The 10,888-nt window shown below is 35.6% G+C and overlaps 1 long non-coding RNA gene across 2 annotated transcripts in view; it reads right to left on the minus strand.

Moving 5' to 3' along the window:
- Positions 1-1,901: 1,901 nt before the first annotated feature.
- Positions 1,902-10,888, minus strand: part of LOC102499948 (uncharacterized) — a 50,730-nt gene continuing 41,743 nt past the window's right edge. For both annotated transcript variants that reach the window (XR_333543.1, XR_333542.1), the window contains exon 3: positions 1,902-2,039. This is a non-coding gene — a long non-coding RNA (uncharacterized LOC102499948). The remainder of the gene's footprint in view (positions 2,040-10,888) is intronic.

Here is a 10,888-nt window from a genome sequence, read left to right on the forward strand (position 1 = left end):
GCCAGATGAGAAATGTTGATGGAAGCATAGGATCGCTGGGTTCCGAAAATAGAAATGAAATATGGTTAGTTTAATGTAGATTTCATAAAAAAAAGTTTCAGTATACTTTTCCCCAAATAATCATAGAACATATTTTACTATTTAAATCCAAGAGCAGAAAACAGTGCTTGGTAAACAGTAAGATACTAAGGACAGCCCTGCAGTGCAGCAGTTAAGTGCAGTGCATTGGGAGCCAGATACCACATGGCTGACTACCATTCAAATCCCAGCCTTAGTAGCTTGAGAAAGATGGGCATGTGTGTGCATGCCTGGGACTCTGGTGGGGTGACGAAAGGAAGAAAACATAGTTATGGTGTTACCCGTTGGAAGATGCTTTCTCTCCATCTGTCCTTTTCTCTGTGGCAGGAACGTATGCCCTCTTTTTTGTTGTTGTTTGTTTGTTTGTTTTTTAAGAAAGATATTCAGAGGTAATAGTTTTAGTGACTAAGTACATTTATAAAATTATCAGTTCATTTAATGTTACTGAAATTTACAAAATTTTTGTTCATGAGCTATTTGGTATTTGATATAAAGGAAAGCTATTCTTTCCTGAAAATGAGACTCCCTTGGAAACCAGCAGTTGGCATAATGGCTATGTTGCTGGACTCCCACATAGTCAACCGCAGTTCACATCCCAAACCCGGTGGCTTAAAACTCACGCTGTGCGCGTGTACGTGCGTGCCCAAGATCCCGAGAGGAGAATGGAGGAGGAGGGATTGCAGCATGACCATCCCTCCTGGGGGGTGATTTCTCACTTTCTGTCTCTCTGTCTCTCTCTGTCTGTCTGGTGAGCGCACGCGCCCTATAGCAAAAACCTCCCAAAAAAAAAAAAAAAAAAAAGAGACTCCCTTGTAATTTGGGTCTACATCTACTGACAACACAGGTAATTCCCCTTATTGTAGCTAATCTCATATTTCATAATTCATATTCCATGAGAAATCATAGTTTAGTAGCTACCCTAGTGGTCAAGAAATTATAACAGTACAACATCAAGCACCCTATGCATTTATTCGTAAATAAACAGTTCTAATTGCTAACATCTTCACATTAGCATACTGAAGAAGAATGATTGCTAATGAATCAAGAGAAGATCTCCAAGCAAGTAAGAATTGTAGTTTGCAATAATGACAGAGGGTGCCCTTTTCTCCGTCGTGTGAACAGTCCAAACATTTTTTAGTTCCTGTGTCAAATGACAAGCAAGTGAGGAGTTAGTGGATTACCATTCCAGGAGACAGAACGTGAAGAGGTTGATGCAAGTGAATTGACTAAATGAGTTATTATCTCCAGAAAAGAGATTAAGATGGAGTTGGACGGCATTCTCTCAACTGCTTTGCAAATTCAATATTAGGATGGATTCCTGAGAAAACCCGGGCAGCTATTGAGCCCATGGCCCTACGTGCCTTAGAATGGTGTGAGTAATGGAGAAGAAGACACACCTAGTGCAGGCCATGGTAGATTTTCACAGCGACTTTTGATGACGGAAGGTTCCTATCTAACAGACGGTGGGTGACTGGGAGGATTACACTTGGAAGGAAGGTTTAGCTTGCCTGAGAATGTTTAATAATGTACTACGACGCTAGCAAAAATAAACTTATCTGAAATAACTTCAATCAAGGATGATATCTTTCTCTAGGCTCTATTGAAAATTGTGTTGTTGAAGCGTATTATCCAAGGCACATGTGTGTTTGATTATTTTCATTTAAAAGTACACAATTTTGCAGGACATTTTCTCAAAGTGGTAAGAATGCTATAGTATTATTTTTTATCATGTTGTCTTATCATTAGAAGTAACAAAGACAAAGACAAACAAAAAAAAAACTGGAAAGGGCTTCTATTTTACACTCCTTTGGAAGACACTTCGTTTTACTGTGAGAAAAGGTAGGTACTTGCTTTTTCATCTTTGCGGTGTAGTTGAAATTGTTAGTGCAAGAGAGTAACACTGAGGGGTCCCAAGCGTGCTTCTGTAGTGATCCCTTTTCTGCAGTGAAAGCACTTTGCACCTGTGGAGACAAAAGCAGTATTTTCCTTTGTCTGAAAGGTTATAATGTATAATGATAATAGTGATGTTTCTCTGAGTGAACTCCTGTACTATTTCAATAGTGTGGGACGTATTGAGTTCTAATTCAAATAAATGGTACTCCTTGTCTGATTTTATGAAATAGTATATGCATGAGCCAGGAGAGAAAGGACTGTGGAGTTACTGATAATGTGAATTAAAACAGGATTTTTAGGTAGCACTGTACGCATCTAAAATTTTTATTATTTTCTTTCTTTCCACAGAATAGTTCTCATGGAAGGTTAATCCTTAGTTTAAAAAGCTATGGTGTGATATTTTAGTATGCTCATGTCTTATTTAAAAGCTCTATCATAATCACTTTTATTCTATATCATTTTAATATTTATCTCTCCATGTAAAACTTGGATATCAATCTTCAAATTTTGAATAAGCTGTGGGCATTATGCATACATCATGTCAACTAAATATTACTAGATTTTACCAAGATTTATCAAAACAAGATCCTGACTGATTTCACAATGTTAATAATTCAATTTCTAAAGTCCTTTTTATTATAATATCACTTTCACTTTACTATCAGTGTAACTGGGCACAAATCAAAATAATAAGGCTATATTTTTGCCTCCACTTATCCTTCTTCTGAAATAAAATTTCTAGTTTTGAATAACAGAATTATTGGTCTTGTGGCATTTGTATTCACTGAAGACACACTTCAGACTCAATAACTGACTGATAACTGCATGACATAAAATGTAATGATAGCTAAACACCAGGACGTGGTGCATTGTGCATGTTTTAGAGAAAGCAAATGACGGTGTCATAGCATCACAGTATGACCCACGGTGTAATGAAGGTAACGGCTTATTGTTCCACAGAGGAAATTATCTGTACAAAGCAATGGGGGTTGAAGATGTGAGTTGAACAACAATTATTTTACATGACGTTCTCAAATAACATATATAAAATTATGACGCACTAGTAATTATTGGAAAGTAGCTTGCAAAATTTAAATACAATTAGTTTTTTCTTCTTGTAGTCTAATTTGTTATAAATTAGTGAGAAATATTCCTGTTTAACCCCTTAATATCAGAGAGCAACAATGTAGTCTTTAAATTTGCTGGAGAAACTTGCAGTAAAATCCTTCGATTTCCTTTTCCTAACATTCATATTCCTGGTAAAGGATAATGTGTCCCATATTTTTGAAGCAGTGTTTGAGGAAAAGTGATCTGAATGAATGTTTATCCATGTGACAGATTAATGCTTGATATAAGGTCTCATCACATATGCTAGTAATATATTTAATACTTTTCCTTTTTCTTTTTTTAAGAGATACTTTTTGCTATAGGGTGCATGCCCTCACCAGAGAGAGAGAGGGAAACAGAGAGACAGAAAGCAAGAAATCACCTTCCTTGGGGAATGGTCATGCTGCAATCCCTTCTCTAACATTCTCCGCTTGCCATCTTGGGCACACACTTGCACATGCCCAAAGTGCATTTTAAGTTGTCAGTTCCAGGACTCAAACCACAGTGGAAGACATGGGAGTCCAGCGACATAATCATTAGGCCATCTGCTGGTCTCTATTTAATACTTTCTCAATGTGCTTACTTGCTTACTCAAATTGTTTTGGCGATACACAAGTTATTTATCATAGAGTCATATTCTGAGACTTTTGTACTAAAACTGAAAAAAAAAATTTTCAACTTGAAAAGAAAGATTAGGGACCAGCAGTTAGTGTAATGACTATGTCGCTGGACTCCCACGTAATCGACCACGGTTCGAGCCGCAAACTGGTGGCTTAAAACTGAAGCCGGGCGCGTGTGCATGCGTGCCCAAGATCCTGAGAGGAGAACAGAGGAGAAGGGATTGCAGCGTGGCCATACCCCCTGGGGGATGATTTCTCGCTTTCTGTCTCTCTGTCTCTCTCTGTCTGTCTGGCGAGCGTGCATGCCCTATAGCAAAAACCTCTCCAAAACAAAAAAAAAAAAAGAAAAGAAAGATGGAAAGTTAAAAAAAAAATTTCTTCCCCTTATTGTCTTCCTCATGCCTCCGATTACCCGCCCTTTCTATGTTTGTCACATGTATCTTCAGTTGCCCTCCCATTATTATACCTTCCAACCTTTCAATGTCTGCCACAGAACGCAGGCATTCATGTAACGTTAAATCTTCCATGTATGTCCAGTTAGAATCAAGTGTGAGGATTTCCTTTTTTTTATAACTAGGTAGTATTTCATAGTATAAATGTGCCACATTTTTTTAATATACTCATTTGTTCTTGGACCTTTGGGCTGATTCTTTAACTTAGCAATTGCTAATAATGCTGCAATAAAAATGGATGCACAAGTGTTTTCCTATAGAGTGTATTCCTATCCTTTGGGTAGATGCCAAGAGTGGTTGTATCATAGTTTATTTGTAGATTTTTGAGGAACCTCTAAATTGTTCTTCACAGTGGCTGTACTAATTTACATTCCCAATAACAGTGTAGGAGAGTTTCCTTTTCACCATAACCCCACCAGCATTTATCATTGTGTATATTTTCAGTCTTAGCTATTCAGACTGGTGTTAAGTGATATCTCATTGTGATACCTTATGATAATAAATATTGAGCATTTCTTCATTTTCTTTTTCGCCATTTGTATGTCTTCCTTGGAGAGTTGTCTGTTCTGCTCTTTTGCTCAGTTTTTCAACTGGGTTGTTTTTTTTTTTTAACAGAAACAAAAATGAAAGGTTAACTGTTGATGGTAATACACATGGTAATATCTATGACTTGACTAATCTGTACTGTGTTCATGTTGGGAAAATCATTTTGTATGCTGTAAAATGTACGGGGATTAAATGGAAATTTTAAAAATATAAGAATGCTAAGGGAAAAATACTATTATTAATTAAACCACACTTATCCTAGGAAATTTTATTGACAAGACCAAGTAGAACTATTATGCAGAGATCTGTATTTTTGAAAGAATGTGAACCATGCTTCATAATGAAATTACTTCTTTCTTATATACAAGAGGGTTTGAATTTTCAAGATTTAAATATTAAAATGTATGTAATCTCTCCTTGTTAATTGATAGCTCAGCCATTTTTAATACATAAGGATTCTTATTGCATAGTAAAATATTTATTTTAATTTAGAAAATTTATACCAAATGCTGCTGCTAGGTTCTTACCATTCACTTTCATTTATTTTGTTTCCCCATTAGGATAACTGTACAATTTGTAAAACAAGAGGTTAATTAAAATTATTTAATAATTGGGGCCAGCAGTTGGTATGGTAATTAAGGTGCTAGGCTTCCATATGACTGGCAATGGTTTGAGTATCTGACCAGGTGTCTTGAAAATCACTACAGGTGCATGTGAGTACATGCCCAAAATTCCAAAAAAGAGAATGGAGAAGGAATTGTGGCATAGTTATCCCCCTGGGCATGATTTTCTACATATCTTCTGTCTCTCCCTGATGAGTTCATACACCATATGTTGAAAACCTAAATAAATAAATAAAATAAAATAATAAAATAAAAATTACATAATCTTTGAATCTTAACAAATTTTTACAAAAATAAAACTGATATCATAGTTTCATAGTTGCATGTGTTGTGAGAGGATGAATACAATTTAAAAAAATAGATATTCGATCTATCTTATTTTCCACTTTATTTCATGAGCTATCTTGGATTCTATTTATGTGGTCAGAATTTTAGCACTGTTTCTGAATTTTCACTAACACTGATGTCAAAAGATAGCTATTTACAGTACTTTTAACACTGTTGACGTGAGAGGGAGCATATTAATCCTCCTGTCAGTAATGCCATATTCTAGAAAACAATGACAAACTTTTGACTTGCAAAAAGTTTCCACAGTGATCTGGTATACTACATGAGCTAAGAAAAATGTGAATATCAGCATAGCAGAACTGCAGTTAACTTGCTTTAAAAAAGACTCATCTCTTCCATAAAGAACACATATATATTTTATTTTATCTTAATTTCTTTGATGATTCAATCACATCATTTGGTTTGTAAGGAGATGTATGTGATTGAATGTATAAAAGAAATTAAATTAAAATAAAATAAGCTATATATTAATAAATAATGTTAACCATTGTTTAAACAGTTAAACAAAAAACCTTCAAATTGTACATTTTGCCCTCCAGAAAGAACAGAATACAAAACAATTGTATCAAAGAACAAATAAATTTTGGCATAACGTGAAGGGTTTCTTTTTATTTTTTTGCCTCTGGCTAGTATTCAACCTTACTTTTCACCTTTAAGGGTGATTTTATGAAGTAATAGTTGGTGTTTGCATGTGTGTTAAGAACAACACCCAGTAAATAATAAACTTTTTAGAGACAAACTAATAACGTACATCCTTTCCATTAATAGGGATTTTTAAATAGATTTTTGCATGAGCACTCACCAGAGAGAGAGAGAGAGACAGAGAAAGTGAAAAGAAAAGTGAGAAATCACGCAGAAAGAAGATGACCACACCCACTGTGATTCCTTCTCCTCCATTCTCCTCTTGAGATCTTGGGCATGGACCCACATGCTCACAGCATGATATTCAAGACACCCGCCTAGTAATCAAACCATGGCTGGCTATGCGGGAGTCTAGCGACATAACTGCTACTCCATCTCCTGGCCCCCATCTTAAAGATTGATAGTTATCGAACTCATTAATAGCCTATTATGTGTGATTTCAAAACTATGCAATATTTTAACTCACTTCTTTAATTTTTTTTTCTCTAAAATTTTAGTTAGTTAATTTTTTTTCTAGGACATCATTGATCAATTAATAAAACTTTTATTGCTTTAAATGTTAAAGGCATCTTTTTCTTAATTTGCAACTCTTGGTTCATTTAAATACTTACTATGACAGGGGATAGCTTTTTAATGCTGAAAAAAACACAAAAATTTTCTAATATATTGTTTTTAATCATCTCAGTCTATTAAATAAGTTGCTTACTTTCAGTAAGGTATACTGTTTTTTCCATTTGCAAATTATTCTGTCTTCTTTTTCTCCCTCTATCCTTGCATACATTTAATTCTAGACCATGTATTCTTTCCGTAAATTTATCTTAAATGTCTTGTTTGCTCTTTTAAACAGGTGGTTTATTTTAGCAATTCGATTTTTTGGATACTTAATACATGTGTAGAGCACTGTCTGTGGACCAGGCAAGGTTCCCTGTGCTGACAATACAACACTGAACAGAACAGTCTCAGAACTGCAGACCCCACGTTCTGTTGGATCAAGTGGTTTACATAGGCAGTGTTCTTTTTCTTTTCTTTTTTTGCCGTTAATCTTCAAATGTTGCTTTTGTTGCCCTTTCATCTGATTTTTGCAACAGTTTCTTCACACATATATAGTTTCTTCACACATATTTCATTCAGTTTGCCTCTAATATTACAATTTAGTAGAATCCTTTGTTAGCCTAATAATCTTTTATAGCTCTGCAGCAATGACATATGTTTCACACAATAGTCTACTCAATTTCCTTTTATTATGAGAACTTGTATTTTTTATCTAACTGATTTCTCTTCACCATGCCACCTGTTGGCCCAAGGTAAATATCATTACTATCCTTAAGGTCAGATCTCTGCCTTGGTATCTTTCACCAAAAGCTTCACTCTGCCTCAGCCATGATGTCCCAAGTGTAAAGAGCTGCTGCACAGGCAGATAGCCACATGGGAGAACTGGGTTTGGATCCCAGGGTAACCTGTACACGACAGATATGCATGAATAAACCAGCGATCTTGCCTGGCTGGGAGGACTGATTTGTATACAGTGAAGTCCCGCTAAGGTTACCTATCTCTCTCTCTCCCTTTCTCGCATAAAATAAATTACTAAAATTGAGAGAAAAAAAAAATTTGAATCCATTTGTTCCAAAAACAGAGTTAGTCAACTCAGTTTAGCCATTTGATAGAACTAGGCCAGCTATATATAGCACATGACACATGATATGTAAGCACATGTCAACGTGAATATTGACTGCAATCAATTGGGAATGGCTTTTTTGTAAAACTTGTGAAATATCAAACAAATTTGATAATGGTCTCCCATGTCACAAAAATCTGACTCCACTCAGCACTACTTTTTGTGTCTTTTAATCTCATAAATAATATGATTTGAGACATTGATATAGATATCATGAGAGGAGAAAGACAATTCAAGGTGAATGTGTTTTAAAAAAAATGGGATTTGCCTCACTTTTAAAAACTACCCTATGCTTGGCAGAAAATCATTAAAATGGAAATTTTAGTGTCAATGTTATGGCTTCTTGACCTTTAAATTCTAACATTAGTACATGTGAGTCAATAAATCTTAACAGTGTCTTCAATTAAAGTCACTATGTCCTGACCATGCTTACAAGGGAACCACCGCAGTTTGGTGTAAGAGCAGCCTCAGTGAATGAAGTACTCTGCCTTATGTATACATTGTGCTCATCTTCTGTGCCAGAGCCTTTAGCAAGTCAGTGTTGTGAGGCCAACCAAGTTAGAAAACAGACAGCCCTACCCAGAGGTGCAAATCTGATGGGATTCCAGAGTCTTACTACTATTTCCCAATATACAGAGACATTCAATTTAGTTCTTCAGAGTTAATAGTAAATACATATATTATACAATCATCAAGTCAATTATGTACATATCTGAAGTAAAAAAAAATTCAGAATTTTTTATAACGGTCTTCTAAAGTGATTTCATTCATTTAACAAATATATCATAAATTTCAATTATTTGACCAGCAATATTTTTAAGGTTCCTGGGGATTCAAACTGAGTAAACCAGGTCAACTACTTTAAGATACAGAATCTTACAATGAACTGTTTTGAAAAATAACTATTTTAATACAATATGTGAAGGACTCTACTGAGATTGTTTAAAGTTATTGCATGACCACAGCATAAGAAAGGTCAGTTCATAGAAGTCCTAATTTTAACCAAGGAAATGAACCAAAGAAGACACCTAGATACAGGTACAATTTCAAGGCACTCAAGATGGATGAAGTCAAGAGAAAATATATGTCAAAAGTCCATTTCAGAACATACTTCCTTCCTTTGAAAGTGAAAGTGGTATTGAGTGTTGTGAAAAAGTGGCAGAAAGTGGCTTGGAAAGATAGGCTAGAACATGCATTGTCTGGATAGCGTTCTGCTGGAGAATACCCTAAAACATGTACAGATGCAGAATATAGGAAACTATTTGTATAGTTCAATATGAACTTGAAATCAAACAGTTTGGACACCTATGTATCATTTTCATTTTTTTCTTTTTTTTGGAGAGGTTTTTGCTATAGGGCGCATGCGCTCTCCAGACAGGCAGAGAGAGACATAGATACAGAAAGCGAGAAATCACCCCCCAGGGGGGATGGCCATGCCGCAATCCCTTCTCCTCCATTCTCCTCCCAGGATCTTGGGCACGCACGCACACGCGCCCGGCGTGAGTTTTAAGCCACCGTGTCCGGGACGCGAACCGTGGCTGACTATGTGGGAGTCCAGTGACATAGCCATTATGCTAACCACTGGTTCCCTGTATCATTTTCTTTTAAAGAATTATTTTATTTAACTTGATTTATTTACTTTTTTTTTAAAATTTGACCAGAGAGGAACATAGAGAGATAGAGAAAGTGAAAGACCAACTAACTGCCAGGTCTGTGGTCAGCCATGTAGGAGTCTAGTGCCCTTAACCACCATCCCACTTGCTGGCCCCACAAACCTGTCTGTCATTAAAAAGAGCAAGTTGCTGATGTCTTATGTATTTTTTTTTCATTTTTCCTTCATTTATGATGGAGTGTGTGAGTATGCACCAGCGACAGAGAGAGGGAAGCATACTCCACAGCTCCTGCTCATGCCATAATCCCTCCAGTCTTCCAGCCTATGGGATTCTGGACACTCCCAGGCATGTGGGTGCATGCCCTGCATGTTTCAGGCAGACTAGACTAGGAATCCTAACTACAGTGGCCATGTAGGATCCAGCCTCTCTTGAACAGAGTATTCTTTGTATTCCAGCTGTGCCACAAAGCTGGCCCCAGATTCAAGGTTTTTTGAGTCAAACATCCAGAGTTCAAATGGGGACTTTCCCATTTCCCCTAACTGAGGCACTGCATAAATTAGGAATGACATGCGTCTCCTTCTTCATCTGTCAAAGACAGTAAAAAGCAACATTATGTGATACCTCACTGTATTTATCAAGTCTACTTAAGCTCATGTTTCAATAATTCATCTACTTTTTCTCTAGTTAAACTTCCAGTTTCTGATTTTAGAATCACTAGAAAAACATTTGTCTTCTTCTTAATCTTAGAGTAAGGAAAAAATCTTTCTTATTTTTGAGATTGTCTGAGAAACATTAGTTCTGTGGGACAGTAAGTCCTAGGAAAAGTCTTTGTTGCGATCGAAAAAAATTATGTTATCATGTGTAAAATTCTAGGTGATTTGAAGTTTAAATGCTTCTAGGACATAAAATAAATCCTATATTAATATGAACTCTCCCTTAAAGCCAAATTAGTCACCTGGCAAAAAGAAGAAAGTAGAAAGTAACTGAAAAAAGCAGAAAATCATATGAATAAGAACCAAGAATATAATTAAAATGGTATTTCAGTAATATTATAATATAGCACATAGAAAGCACATTACCTTTTCTGAAAATTACACAGAGATAAAGTTTGCACATTACACACTTTGATTGAGGTTATAAAATCAAATCCCGTTTAAACTTTATTATAATGAAACTAATGTTGGTTTTCTTTTTAAATATTAACTTACATAATAAAATTCATATCACGTTCTTTTGACTTCTCTTCAATTTCTTTGATGTCTAGCATACAGTTCACTTTATTATGAAAATG

Source organism: Tupaia chinensis, unplaced genomic scaffold (assembly GCF_000334495.1).
Source record: "Tupaia chinensis unplaced genomic scaffold, TupChi_1.0 Scaffold000065_1, whole genome shotgun sequence".
Classification (NCBI taxonomy): Eukaryota; Metazoa; Chordata; class Mammalia; order Scandentia; family Tupaiidae; genus Tupaia; species Tupaia belangeri.